Genomic DNA, 6000 nt, shown 5'->3' with positions numbered 1-6000 from the left:
CAGACCCCCAGGGATGGACAGGGACTCCCCCAGTGTGGATCCAACCCCCCTGAGCTCCAGGGAATCCCTCCAAGCCTCATGTGATGGGGGACACAAAGGGACCCCTCGACCTTCTGTCCCACCTCCCTCTTCCCCCCTCTCCCTCCTCTTTCCCAACGTCCCCCCAATTTCCAGACCCCCTCCGTGCTCAGCCAGGGGCTCCCAACCCCTCCCACTTAGGCTGGGGGTCGCAACCCCCCTCACACTCAGTTTTGGGGATCCCACCCCTTTTCCCTTCTCTCCCACCCCTTTCTGATCATCCCATCAAACCACAGCTTCCCCGTGCTCTGCTCTGGGGGTCCCACCCCCTCAACCGCTCAGCTGAAGGGGTCCCACCCCCTTTTCCCACCTTTTCTCCCCTTTCCCCTCCCTTTTCCCTGTCATCCCCTGTTGCCGGGGGGAGTGGAAGGCTTAGACAAAGTTCATTAAAGAAGTCCTGCCCTTGAGTCCCGAGGTGCAGAAAGGACTCCCTGGCTTTCTAAACTCCTGCTCAGAGAGGAGCCTGGGGGCGGCTGGATCCAATCTCAGTCCTGGATTATGCCAAGGGTTGGAATTTAAGGAATTACAGAGCTGTGATTGAACCACTTTTGTCCTGCAGGTTTTAATGATGGAAAATCAGATATATTGATATAAAATGAACTCATCATTATCACAGATGAACAGACAAAAAATTTTAATCAGAATTATTTACTACACAATAAAACACTAAAACTACCAGTAGTACAGGATAAGTACAATATAATTGAAGGAATTATACTAAAACTGGCAAAAAATAAATGATTATTAAGTAGACATGTGATGTAACTCCCCCAGACCAAGGCTCCTGGGGAGATCTCTTTTGCTCACCCTCGAGGACTGACCTTGAGGGTGGTTCCCCAGCCAAGGGGGGAATCTCCAACCATACACCCCAAGAGGGGTTATGTTGGAAGAACCTGCCCCTGGGAAAGGGGACTGGAACTTTATAGTATAAAGTGATGGACTGACAGCCCTTGGACTCCAGGGGTTGCCTCACCATCAGGATGTTAATTCAGGGTTGAACCCAGACTGGTTCCAACATCTCCTGGCCTGGCCTGGGCCCCTCTCAGCTCAGCACTGATACATTTGCAAATAGGGCATTGTCTTGGTCCCATTCCAGGGGGGAATGTCCTGCCACAGTGTCCCAGTGTGCCTGTAATTCCATCAGGCCCTGCAGTGTCACAATGGTCCCTTGATTCCACAACTTCCCAAATGTTTCCAGGTTCCTTTGGTTCCATGAGGCCCCCATGTCACAAAGGCCCCTGGATTCCAGGAGTTTCCACAGTGTCTCAGGGTCCCTTTTTTCCAGGAGGCCCTGCAGGCTCCCAATTGTCCCTTGATTGCAGGAGGTTCCCAAATGTCTCAGGGTTCTTTGGTTCCAGGAGGCCCTGCAGTGTCACCTTGGCCCCTTCATTCCATGCAGGCCCAGGCAGAGGAACCCCAGCACGGAGCCCCCGACCCCCGTCAGCATCTTGGGGGGCGGCGTCCGACGGCAGCTCGGGGTGGGGGGGCAACTGGGGGCAACTGGGATATACTGGGAGAGACCAGGAGTGACTGGGGTCATCCTGGGACTGACTGGGATCATCCTGGGACTGACTGGGCCCTGTGGAACACCCTGAAAGTTCTGGAGGGGCTGTTTTAAGTGAGCTCTGGAAAACTGTCCTGGCTGTGCAGGGCAGGGAATGCTGATGTTCTGCAGGCCCCCAGCTCTGCTCTCTGGCTCCTGGTTTCCCTCGTGCTGGGCAGTTGGAGCCCAGGCAGGGGCAGCCCTACAGGAGGTTGTGGTGCTGCAGGGCCCAGGGGCTGCACCCCGAGGAGCTCCTGCCCCAGGGGCTCAGGGACCTGGCAGTCTGTGCTGCTGGGGGCAGGATCGTGCCCCGGGCTGTGGCTCCTGGGTGCAGAGGAGGAAGGAGAAGCACAGCTTTGGTCCCCACTCTTGTGGCCGGAGGTGCAACAGGCTGGGCTGGGGGTGGTGGCCTGGCTGGTCTCTCTTTGGCCTCGGTTGTGGGGTCTGCAGGGCCAAGTTTTGCCCTGCCCTGTTTGCAGCCTGGTGCTGACCCACTGCTGGGGCCCCCAGGCAGGTGGGTGTTTCTGCCCTGGGCTGTTCTCACTCACACCACATGTATGTGAGGGGGCACTAAGGTGTGTTCTCCTGCCCTGGGACAAATAGCTCTCATTAAAATTTCGGAGATGGCCAAATAAGTGAAACAAAGAACTTTATTAACAGCGTTGGGTGCACCCAACTCGTGACCAGGTTCCAGCACCCCCAGGATGGGAGGGACGAGCCCTTTTAAGACCCTTCGATTTGCAGAACCACTCCCTCGCTCCTCCCATGCCAGGCCTCGCTCTTTTCTTCCTTCACAGGCCATCTTTGCTTGCTGCTGCAGTCCCTTGGTTGTCCCCATCCCCCTGTCAGGTTGTTTCCCTGCCCCGGCCGCACGGTCCCTTGGCAGTGAGCCCAGGCTGCTCCCACCACCTCACGTTCTTCCCGGCTCACCTTGGCACTGCAGCAGTGAGGAAGCAGAACTGTCAGGAGCAGTAGGCAACAATGAGCAGCAATGGGCAACCCCAACAGAGCTGTGTGGAGCAGCAGGTAGGCAGGACTGTAAGCAGCAGCAATCAGGAACTTTAAGCAGAACCACAAGCAGCCCACCAGTCCCTGACCACAAAATGGCTCCTCAGCTTTCCAAACAAAATGGCCCCCAGGTGTCTGGGCACGAGGCAGCCCTGGAAACCCCTGCTTGTGATAAAACCTCCTCCCTGGAGCACAAACCGGGCCATTTGCAGTGGGACCTGCTGGGGGACCTGCCCTGGTCCCCGTGGCTCTGCTCTCTGGGGACAGGGAGCCTTTGGGGACTCCCTCACAAGCCACCCCCACTCATGTCCTGCTGGTCACCCAGGTGGCCCTGGCAGTGCTTGGGAACATGACTGGGATGGGGGGTGTGCCCACCCGTGCCAGCAGGGAAGGGCACAAGTTCCAGGGGGGACGTCCAGGGAGACAGGACACTGCAGAGGAAGGGCCTGGGGGGTGCAGAGTGACAATAGAGAGGGGAGGGCGGATCTTTGGCATCCCCTCCTCTGCTTGCTTCAGGCTTCAAGAAGACACCACAGGAGAAATCACATGGAGAAATATTTATTGATCAAAGACTATTAAAAGCCTCAGAAACAGGGGGGAAAACGTCCTTCCTGGGGGACACCAGTCCAAGGAAACTCCTGGTTTCTGTCCAGGCAGGAGCAGGTGCCCGTGGGCTCCAGGGGGTCAATGCAGATAAAATCACTGGGGGGGCTCCTTCAGCAGCAGCATTTAATGCATTTGAACAGGCCAGGGACCATCTCCATGTCCTGCACAGAAGGGCTTCACCCTCCTCAGGATCCCTGAGTGACACAATGACACCAAAACCCAGGAATGACAGAGCAGCTGCACCCACTAACTTGGATTTTCCCTTTTTCAAATGTCATTTAACTCACTAAATCCATCTCTTGCCTAGGAATGGTACAGCACAGTCAGGCACAGAAAGAATTTGAAGGGCCAACACCCATTTACCAATTCCAAATTTTAATGGTTGAAAGAAAGGCCCATTTTCCTTTTGCTCTGTGCCACCAACAACAGGAGTCGTTTCTGACTAAATTGTCCTTTACTCTTATTTCAAACCCAACACGCCACTCCAGGATCTCCCAAGAAATCCATGTTCTCCCTCCCCAGTGTCCATGGAGCAGAGGTTCAGCTGGGGATGACACCTCTGGGCCCCCACACACCTTCCAAGGGCAGGAGCCTTCCTGCCTGGCCGGGAGCCCTGGGGGGAGTCCAGGCTGTGGCAGCTCCTGTTTGTCCCTTCCCCACGCACATTCCAAATCCCTGCTCTCACACTAAACCCTCCAAAGCTTTCCAAACCCAAATCCTTTCCTCTGCTCCTCTCTCACTGGGACCATTTCTGCCTCCTTCCCCTGCAGCTGGAGGAACCTCCCCAGCTGCTGCTGCTCCCTGGCATAAAACCACACCTTCCCAAACCCTGACTATTGCTCAGTTCAAAGAACAAATCTAGAGATTTCAGTTCACTTCTCTTTTCTCTGACAAAACAACAGCAACTGAAAAACCGTATTATAATCCACAAACTGAATCTCTAATTCACTAATCACTAATTGAATATTGGCACAATTAACACAAATCCAACCCCTGCAAACACTAAAGCTGACACTAAAGAATGCTCTGAACACACAATCCCAGCTTAACAGCTGCTGTGGCAATTTACCTTCCTTCAAATATTTAATGTGCACCAAATGCTTTAAAATGCACCCAAGAACAAACTACTGCATTTAACACTTACAGCAAGTGAATTTTCCTTTTTTATATCTATTATGGGCATCCCTGAGTCAGACAGGATTCTAATACTATAACACACACTCCCAGTAACACACACTCCCCAAACACTTCACTTTCTCCAGCACTGACCATTGGGTTTGACAAACACAGTTCCCTGAGCAAAGCCCTCCCCAAAGCAGCTCTATGGGCAAGAGCTCTGTGTGTGACTGATCTGTGGGCAAAGCACACGGGGGGCCTGGAACCCACCCCCTGACCCACACCTGGGGCCTGGAACCCACCCCCTGACCCACACCTGGGGCCTGGAACCCACCCCCTGAACCACACCTGGAACCTGGAACCCACCCCCTGACCCACACCTGGGGCCTGGAACCCACCCCCTGACCCACACCTGGGGCCTGGAACCCACCCCCTGAACCACACCTGGGGCCTGGAACCCACCCCCTGAACCACACCTGGGGCCTGGAACCCACCCCCTGACCCACACCTGGGGCCTGGAACCCACCCCCTGAACCACACCTGGGGCCTGGAACCCACCCCCTGAACCACACCTGGGGACAGGAACCCACCCCTTTCACTCAGTCAGTAGTGATTTCTTCTCATAAGCCAAATATCACACTCCTTCTTTTACAGTTCTATCATCACTTTCACAACCCAATTCTATTCTATTCTGTTCTAGAGCTCCATTTCTAGGATGCTTAGGTATACCTTTTCTATGCTCAGCAATGCCTTAATAAAATTCCAGGGATCTTGCTTTGAACTCCCCAGATCCAGGGACTGAGATCTCCCAGAAGAATATTTTCACTGCTCGCTGGAGTCCTCAGGGTCCTGGAATCCCTGGAGGGTCGACAGCATTGTCCCACCTGGCTCACCAAGAATTGTCCCTGAAAAGCGTTGGGAAGAAATGAAACCCTCCAACGCCCCTGGGAAGTGTTGGTGAGCCAGGCACTGCTTTGTTCTGGCTCCCAGAGACAGGGAGCCAATCATTCCAGCCACACCTGTCCCTTTCCAGACTTTTCACACATTTCTACATTTGAACAAACAAACAAATTCATGTTCATTGCTTCTAATTTACCCCAATTAATGAACTAATGAATTCTCTTCATTAATTAAGACTCTAATTAGTAGTCTATCCTTAACTGGCTAATTTGGTCCACGTTCTTTGGTCCTGTTAGCACTCCTCCTCAGACACAGAGTCAGCTTTGGAGTCCTTCCAGCTCCAAATGTCTTCCCCTGCAAAGAACCCCCTTTCCTGCAGCCCCACCCCCAAAGCAGTGCTCAGCCAATCCGAGCGCGCAGCGCTGATGACTCATCAGTTGCCAGACAGACCCGCAGCGCCCAGCGCTCCCCCCGGACCCCCCCAGGGTCCCCCCTCGGCCCCAGCGCCCCCCGGGACGGGAATTTGGGCAAAGGGGAGGTGGGGGGTGCCCAGGCCGGGCCCCCCCGCGCCGTCCCGGCCGTGGCGGCTGCGGCGGGGGCCGAGTGCGGGCGGGAGCGGCCAAGAGCCCAGCGCTGCCCCATCCCGACCTGCCCCAGCTCCCACGGGAATGGGAGGAGCGGGAATAGGAGGGGAGGAGAAAGAGAAGGAGGGAGAGGAGGAGGGAGAGGGGGAGGAGGAGAAGGAGGAG

The sequence above is a fragment of the Pipra filicauda genome, unplaced genomic scaffold (genome assembly GCF_003945595.2).
Source record: "Pipra filicauda isolate LSUMZ 115617 unplaced genomic scaffold, ASM394559v2 scaffold879_size60776_pilon, whole genome shotgun sequence".
In the NCBI taxonomy this organism is placed as follows: domain Eukaryota; kingdom Metazoa; phylum Chordata; class Aves; order Passeriformes; family Pipridae; genus Pipra; species Pipra filicauda.
Note: the sequence above shows the minus strand (reverse complement) of the source record.